Source organism: Acanthisitta chloris, unplaced genomic scaffold (assembly GCF_000695815.1).
Source record: "Acanthisitta chloris isolate BGI_N310 unplaced genomic scaffold, ASM69581v1 scaffold2273, whole genome shotgun sequence".
Taxonomy (NCBI): Eukaryota; Metazoa; Chordata; class Aves; order Passeriformes; family Acanthisittidae; genus Acanthisitta; species Acanthisitta chloris.
In genome coordinates, this window is record NW_008664120.1 from 28,419 (window position 1) to 38,227 (window position 9,809).

A 9,809-nucleotide genomic window follows, 5' to 3' on the forward strand; every position below is an offset into this window, starting at 1 on the left:
TAGATGTGTTTATGGTCTGTATAGTGTATAAAATTTTAAGTCCTAGAATGGCAGAGTGTTGTGTTTGAATACAAGATCCATTTTCAGCAGATTGCATAAAGTGTGCATGCAGCAGCTGAAAGTCCTCTCCCTAAAATGGTAAGCTTCTAGTTAGATATGGGGATAATTCAGCATCTTAGTAATGTATAGGAAATATATATAGAGATTTTTTTCAATTTAGGGCCTGGTAAAAAAAAATTAATTCCGACTTGTGTATTCCTGCCCATGGCAGAGGGGTTGGACTAGATGACCTTTAAAGGTCCCATCCAACCCATCCCATTCTGTGATTTATAGGCAAATAAGATCTCTTCCTAAAGGTATTTTCCTGTTCTCTTTGGATTGTTATATTCAGGGTGGTGCTAATAAGTTGAAGGGAATTTGTACCACTACAACCAGTGTGATTGAGATTTATATAGAGGATGCTAAAGAAACACGTTTAGGTTTATCTCCAGTTGATGGTTTTTGGTGCATAGGTTGCATCTTGTTTTTGTTGTTTTTGTTGATCCTAGCTGCATTTTGGTGGAGTCTCTATTCAACAGAGATTCTAGAAAGGGGATTTGACATCTTCATTTTACTTTTTATTTGGGTTTAGTTTTTGTTTTATCGTTGCAGACTTCCTTAAATAAACAGATTACGTTAATACTTTCCATTTTCACTGCTTGCATCAGTCTAGTTAATCTGTTCAAGTTTGTACAGCATTGAAGTTTATTTCCTTCCTTCATTGCATCTTTTGACTTGTTTAGGGTTTCGTTGTGGGTTTTTTTGTGGGGTTTTTTTGTGTTTTGTGGTTTGTTTTTTGTTTTTTGTGGGTTTTTTTTGTGTTTTGTGGTTTGTTTTTTTTTTTTTAATTTCAGAAGTCTCTAATGAAAGCTTAAGGATGAAGTCTTTAGGTTGTTATTTTATTCTTACTTATATTTTGTCATGCCTAAGGATGCTGATTCTGGACAAGAACATCATTATTCAAAAAACTCCACATAGATTTCCTTGTCGCCTCAAGGGGGGTTTCTGCATTAGACTTACTCCAATTATCTCTATTGTTTTAATAGTTAGATATCATAAATCAAGCCTATTCACCAGAATTTCTCTCTAGTCAATGGAGAAAAACGAGCACTTCCAGAAATTAGTTTTTATCAATTATCCTTAGACATTTTATTTCAAATGATGTGCCAAATAAATGCCACGTAAGTTAATGAGAATAAAAGCATATTTCTATATGAATTTTCTGCTGCTGTCCCTAAACCAGGTGATCAAATAATAATGAAAATATTTAAATATGTTTCACCATACAATTTTAAGAATTATTTACATGCAATTAATTAATGCTCTGAATATTTTCCATGTTTTATCTTAAATTGCAGGGTGTCACCTTGTACTCTTCACTGTACATATCTTGGAGACTCCTTTTGTGAGATTGTAATAGCTGACCCAAAAGAGTCTTCAGTGTTACAGTCAAATTTTCATCCTGTTGAGATAAAGTGTCTGTTAATGTGTTATACATGCAGGTAGCTAAATAATATTGTGGGGCTTCCTTACAGTTCTTGTATTTACACCATTATTTTCTTTGTTCCCTTCTTTTCTCTCTGTCTGTTAAACCACACAGAAGAAAAGAGGTCATAATTTAATGAATGACCCCTTGGATCACAGATGCTGACAAAATGAAGCCTGAAAATTTTAAATTGGCTGGCTACTGTTATCCTAACAGAGCCCATTAAAGTCACACAAGAGAGCATAACTTATTATGTAGTGAAACTGTGACTTTTTCATGGTTTCTTTGTAAACGTGACAAAATTTATGGATGGCATTAGTGATACTAAGTTGACAGAATGAAAACCACTGTTTATGGATACAGTTCAGTAACTTGATTTAATTAGATTCTCACCACATTGATCTTAGAGGATTTTCAGGCAGTATTTTATGATGAGGGTTTGAAAGAGAATGCTGACATTCTCACACAAGTGATGAATTGAAAGCAATATATTCTTTTAAATACATACCTATTTAACGAAATATTTATTGTTTAGACTCTTGCACTTTGAAACAGTGTATAGTGTTTTGTATAGGGGCTTTGGCCACTACCCAAAAATTCATCTTATACTAATAGCATACTGCATTAACACTGGGTGTGCATAACAAAGAGAGATTCAGCTCTACTCAAATAGACACATTAGAAGTGGGACATCAAAATCCAAACTCCATTGATAATATTGACTATAACAGGAACTTCCAACCCTTAGTACCCATATTGATACATACATTTCACATAGTGTATGGAACAGTGTCAGAATTAAATGAGGTTATTAGGGTAATCAATTATCTCGGTATCTGTCAGAGCACATAATGCCTTTTAATTTCTTCATTCCTGAAAAAATTGCTTCCTGTTCCTTTGTCAGGTTACCTGTCTCTATTAATAATCAACATGTTTGCAGATTTACTAAGCACTGTATAATAACTGTTTTCTGTTTGATAAGCTTTACTGAAAAGATCGGGCAATGATAATCTCTGTGATTTTTAAGCTAAAGCTTGGAAAATGCAGTATAGACCTGTGAAGTGAGTGTAAGGAATGATAAAGTGAATGCCAGTTGATACCAGAGTTACCTGTCTCTATTAATAATCAACATGTTTGCAGATTTACTAAGCACTGTATAATAACTGTTTTCTGTTTGATAAGCTTTACTGAAAAGATCGGGCAATGATAATCTCTGTGATTTTTAAGCTAAAGCTTGGAAAATGCAGTATAGACCTGTGAAGTGAGTGTAAGGAATGATAAAGTGAATGCCAGTTGATACCAGAAAGTTGAAAAAAACCCTAATTTCTGATATAAATTTATGGAGATATGAGTGTTATATGAGGACTTGTGTTCTATTAAGTATGGTAAATGGTGTTAATGTTATTGTGTTGTATGCATCTTAAAAGTACCTGACAGATTTTTCTTGAAAAAGCAACATTACCAAGAAAAAACATTCATCATGTAGCAAAAGGGCTGTGTTTCATTTTATAAACTACATTGAGATTATAAAATGAAAGTCAAAATTCATAACACTTTTAAAACACAAAATAATTTTGATTCTTGTTAAGTGTGGAAGGCTTAAGAGGAGCAGTACCTTCAACTAGAAACAAATACAAGAAAGTTGGCCTAGCCCCAACTTCCTGCAAGCCAAAGTAAATCTTGGAATTAAGTCCCTTGGTGAAGGCTCTGGTAGAAGGGTAGCTGGGAGATCTTTTAAATTACAGATTTATAAATTGAGTTTCTGATACAGCAATTGCCAAAGTAAGATGGACAGTCAGAAACTGGGACATAGAGGTTATAAGTTCAGTGAAATCTAAGACTGCTTACCGGAATTCTCTGACAAAGGAAACATTTACTCCAACATCTCTTTCCAAAACTGGCAAAAGAAGGTGGCAACTCCAATGTGGTTTCCCTATCTGATTTCCTTTCCCTTTGTGGTTTCTTACCATTGACAGCTGTTGGATATACTTCTTTCCATTAATATAGGACATGAATCGGTTCAGTGTCTTTTTAAAACTAAACTAATTCAGGGACATCTGATCCATAAACAGCTAAATGTTACTCTCCCTACAACTTCCTGTGGCAACAAGCTGCAAAAATTATCAGGTATTTTTTTGTTCTCCATCCAGCGAATGCCATAAACCATGCATCTGAATGTTAGGTTCAAATTTGAATTCCAAATTTAACTGAAAATTATGCCAGTGTTGCATACCTCAGTAGCTCTTTCTGTAGAATCCAGGCTGGGCTGAATGGGAGTCTGAACACAGGCTTCAGAGCATTGGTTGGAATTGAAGAATCTCTCGATTCACTTTTCTCAAACATAAGAATTTGTCATTTATGTGTCTGTTATATTGCTCCTACTTGACCTTCTTTGCATACATTATGTATCAAAATGAGAAATACTCAAAGATGGTCTCCAGTTTCTGTAGTTTGTGTACTGTAGGAAAGTATCCATAGATCAGGTATTGAATCCTGACATTAACATTGTGTCTTCATTATTATCAGCTCAAGCTACATGATTTGTATCTAGTATTAAATTTGCATCTTAATGATATCAAGATACATTTGAAGATGTATTTCTGGAACAGGAAAATGAATGCCATGGTAATTTTTCTCCATATGCATGATTATTTAGTGATGGCACTCTTGGAATGGCATATGTTTATTTAATATTTGATTACTTCTGCCATATTTATACTCCCAACTTGCATCTTTGAAATTCACTTGGATTGTGAAATCTATGCAAAATATAAAAGCAGGAGAAGCGTTCACATAATTCCAAAATTAAAATTCACTTCTGTATTGTAGTGAGGGATGTGCCTATAGCCACATGTATTGGTTATACATAGGGTTTTTTCCTGATAATTTCAACTTCTGCTATTGAACTTCAAAGTTTATTTTTATTATGAACTCTACAAAAATGCTTTTTCCCAAATGAAAGAACAAAACCCACAAAGAACTTCACATCTGTGCTGCTCTTTTTTTCCCCTTAATTTAATTTCTCATAGTAATGATTTGTAATGTATCTAATACTTTCATTTGTTTTTTACAGAATCCTGCTGTGATACCTTTCTTACCTGTGTTAAATTTAGTGGAAATAGTAATGGTTCTGGGAGAAGAGCAAGATGTATTGAGGAAAATGGTAGCATTTAAACCTAAGTAAATCTGATTCTGTATTTTTCATTGCATGTAGATTCCTTTTTTACAGATACTGATTTAACTTTAGAAACAACCTCTCAAATATTTTCCTTTTACTGATGAAAGAATGTCATGGCAATATTTAAGGCTGCTGAACAATAGGAACAAAGATTTTGTTTTACTAAATATACCAAACGCTGACCAACACTGATGTACTCACTTGGCTGCTTTCTAGTTCAGTTGTAAAAGTAATGCAGCAAAGCTTCTTTCTATGAAAGGATTATTCTAGGGAACATTTGCTTTACAAAGAATAAAATATATTCCGTGTTACTACGTTTGACAGAACAGAAGACATGCACTATTCTTATCCTGTATTTACAATGAAGTGATGTTCTTTCTCTATTACTGGAATTTGGAGATTATTTTCTTAGAATGATATAAAAACCCCTTCCTTATGGAATTTCATGGTACATTTTAAAAATTCTTTCTTTTTATAGTGTTCTTTATACTAAAATAAATAATAGAATCTCTAAGGCATGATGGAAGATAGATGGGATGAGCTGCTACTGCAATGAAAACCTGTGCTGTTTGAGGGGATTATACAGTAAAATAGACTAATCTGCGAAAACACAGCTATAATATTGCTGAATGTTTTCACTTTCAGGCATTTTACAGAATGCTGATGTAGAAAAAAAAAGGGCACATTCATCAAAATGCATAATTTAATTTTTAAAAAGACCCCACGCACCAGTTTAAGCATCCAGTACTCAGATTTCACATGAAGGTGAAGAAACCCCTTAGGACATTTAAAATTTATGAGTCGTCTTGAGATTTCATTCATTATGTTGACAATATGCACAGCTTCTTTTGAAAATGGATTGGACCAAAAAAGGTGAACAGACGTGGTTGAAATAGCTCTTCCCATAGTGTTTGCTGAATTATGTGAGTTACTTCTGCTTATACGTTACCCCAGAGGACTGTTTAATGTTCTTGGCTATACAGAGCTGCAAATTTTTAGCTGTGGGCTGGTATATTGAGCCATAAATTTATAGTTGATGTATTGCTTTCTAGGCAGACAACTCATATGCAGATGGAATTAAGGGCAATAATTGATTTCCTGCTATATAAGATGCATTTCAGTTTAAAGTATAATAGATAGAAACTAGATCCTCTATATGAAGCAAATATACATTCTAAATATTGCATATAGAAAAAAGTTCAAGATTTGCATATAGCTACGGAAAGATACCTTCTGAATTTAAAACAGTATAATCTTTTTACTGTTTGAATTTTGATTGACAGAAATGTTTCTGCCAACGTATCTTTGCCTGCTGTGGCTACATCTCTGTTCTGACAATATACCATATGATCAGAATGTAACTTAAGGTTGGTTTTAGTTTGTATCAAGTACTGAGGTGAATACTGCATGAGTTAGAGGCCTTATATATGCAGAAGTACTATAACAAAAACTGCTTTATAGAAAAATAAAAAATTTAAGTGGTGATTGCTATGTATCAGCAAGAGTCTTTATGAAATTTGGAAGGAGACTGATTCACTAAGATGCAGGGTAAAATATTTTATGAACTGAAACTGTGTTTGATCAGCAATTAAGCTGCCAAGCAAGTCTTCTTAATTCACTTCCACCTTGTGAAAAGCAGCTGCTGTTTTAGCATTTTCATTATACTGATATAACAAGTAAAGGAGGAAAGAAATTACCTCTACTGGCAGAGTAAGGAAAAATTTGGTGTGTTATTTCAACTTAATTTATATTTGGAATTGCATCCTGGTTCAGAATTTTAGAAACTTCGGTCTCTCTTTACCCCTTCTCTCCTCCATGCACTTTCTTTTTTCTCTTCTCTTTCTCTGTGTTGTTTTTGCAGTGAAGTATGTACTGTGTAAAGTTTAATGAACTTGGATCATTTCTCATCAGAGGGATATTTATCCTGAAGGATTTCAGCCCACTATTTCCCTTTAGAATTGTTTACTATAAACTTTTTCAGTTGGCATGAAATAATGTGTATCTTTCCTGAGGATGAAGGAAACATTTTTCTGTGAATTTTATTTCCCAGTTGTAGTCTGATTTTGTGTCAAAGCTGTGCTGCTGTCTAGAAGAAGCACTCCATCCATCTAGTTTTTATTTTCCATGCAATTTTTTTTTTAATGAGTTTGTTATTGTATACATGTAGAGCTGAAATTATACATTAACTCTGAAGCAAAAGAAGCAGTTGTCATCTTAGTGTTTTGGCTACTTGGTTAAAGATAAATGCCCATTGGTTTTCTAGTAAATGCTAGAAAATACATTCCCTAATTTGGATTTTCTGTTCTTGAGGAAGAATCTCCTTCATTATCGCTTTTAAAATTATTCCAGTTCTCCCCTTTTTTCTTAACAATATTTTGTTTCTATGGACAGATAAATGTTTTTGTCTCTGGCATTTGAAGTGCAGAAGAACCTTCGTCTTGTCTCTACTGGTTTCTTTTTAAAGCCTTGTTCCTTTTATCCTGACTGCTCCAGGCTGAGAGCCTGGTCTGCAAGGAGAAGGAAAGAAGGTGCAGCTGACGCATTGCTCCAGCCTTTCTCAGCTCTGTTTCCCAGAGCAAGTGTGTGCATGAGGACAACCTGGCCTAGATTTAATGAGATGGACAGTGACAGTAATGACATTTATCTGAGATTCTGAATTCAGCTCTAAATTCACAACTTGCTTCTCTCTCTTAAGAAGTACCAGTTTCCAGGTTGGATCTTGCAGGCATGACCTCTAAGCAGGCTTGCCAGCCTTTCTCAGCTCTGTTTCCCAGAGCAAGTGTGTGCATGAGGACAACCTGGCCTAGATTTAATGAGATGGACAGTGACAGTAATGACATTTATCTGAGATTCTGAATTCAGCTCTAAATTCACAACTTGCTTCTCTCTCTTAAGAAGTACCAGTTTCCAGGTTGGATCTTGCAGGCATGACCTCTAAGCAGGCTTGCAGTGCTGTATCTGCTGGTTTTTGAATGCACTGTGAATCCATCTGCTTGCCAGATGTGACTTTTTACTCTGAGTTGGCAGCTCGTAGCTGCATCACCTGCAGTTGTATGTTGTTTTGCAAATGCCATGCATGGCCCTACATCCCATATGCTCTTGTCTTATGCTGTTTCTAGCAGTATATTTTGGTGAGGGTTTTCCTAAGTTTTTACTTGTATTCTTCCATTTTTAAAATTTATTTTCTTTAGTTACCAAAGTAAGCATATTTCGGTGGGGTTTTTTTTCCTTCTTTTTCTTTTGACCATTTAATTTTTGTCCCAAGAGATTTCAGCAGCCTGTCATATCACACAGAACTCTTTTCCAAGTGTGAAGTCATATCTTTAGGTCCTTGTGCCTCACCCTCCACTCTGCAGCTCAGGATATCTGAACTGAGCTACTATCTGATCTGCTGTAATGAAATCTGCCAAGTGCCTTAATTATAACTCTGACTTATTAGTTTAAAATGAACAAAAGATTCTTCAAGGAATTCTTTCATTTTTTGTGAGTTTCATTTGCAGTCTTTCAAAAGTGTTTCTTTTGGGATTTTCAGCATTATTGCAATTTCAGTTCAGAGGTTGCACTTTCAGTCTTGCTCTGGAAACTGGTTGTCATCAGTAGGTGCAGGCTCAGCAAAAATAAAAAGGTAGTTATCAGTGAAATTTATTTTTTACTTCAGGTGGATTCCAACTTTACCCATACAGATGTCATATACTTACATGACCTTCCTCCTACCATCCATCAGTGTAACACAAGTTTTGGCCTGTTAGTGGTCTTGAGTTCCCACACTGCTATTTTTCCCTCTCTCTATTCTTAGGTCTGGCTTCCTTATTTCTCTGGTAACCATAAAGTAGTGTTGTTCCTAACTGTGAAGTTTTGGCCTTACGTCTTTGGAGTCCTAACACCTTCTTAAAGCAGAGCTAACTTTACATTAGGTTGTGCAGGCACTTAACCAGGCATTTTGAATTGAAACTCAAGCCTCCTATTTGAGAGTCTGTGATGTAGGGAGATCCTAATTTTCCTGCCTATTTGCTCAGGAAGGTTCAGCACATATTTCTGAAGATACTAACATTGATGTCACGCTACAGAACATGATGATAATTCTGCTGGAACTGTAAGTATAGCTGTACGAATACAACTCTCCATGAGTGAAACATGCTGTACAGCCAGAACCTGACTATTATGCAAAGAACATACTAAAAAAAGAAAAGAAAAAGGCTAATCTTGTGTAAGAAATCAATCCCTTTATATTATTTTTGTCTTACATATTATTAGATTTCCCTTTAAGTTCTTTGTTCTGTGATAGTGGCCATTTTGCTATATTTGAACTAATATATTAAAATAAAATAGTTTCATGTTACTGGGAATCTTAATTTTCAAAATTTCAATCAGATCTTATATATTTGACAAAATAAATATTGGTGCAGTGCAGAGATGTAACAAAGGCTTCTTGTTTTAAAAATATACTCTTGTTTGGAAAAACATGGGGAATAGTATTTGACAGGGGAAGCTTTGTAGTTACTGCCTTGAGTACAAAAATGTTATATTTGTCCAGTGATAAGTATGGAGATTTAATAAATGCTCTGTAGAAATTTAAAATATAATTCCTATCCTCTATTTCAAAAAATTTTAGTACTGTTTGGAAATAGCGAATATCCTTGAAGGACAGATGGCGATTGCTGGTGATTGAACTGCTTGCTGCCTCAGGTTCTAAGAGAAAATAGGCAAGTTGACAATATATACTGTATTATCCTTTCATGGAATAATAGTCACTTCTTGCAGGTTGCTTCTATAGGTACTTCATTTTAAACAGTACAGATGTAAACTATTAGGCTTTCATAACAAAGGTGTTGGTTCTTGTCTGTGTCATTTAAATGTTTGAGAGTAGCTTTATAAGTTATAAGTTAAAGTTTTTAGCAGTGACTACTCTGCTTCTGTCTTCATGTGACTATAATGTTTTGGTGTCATTGTAATTGTTGAGTATATCGAATATTCCAATATTTGAGTGTGGATATCTCATCCTTGCTTAGAACATGTTCTGCTTTCATATACTCTCTGTTATTGATAAACCAAACTCGTGTACATGCTCGATGAAACAATGGGAATCACTTTAAAAAAGCTGTTGCT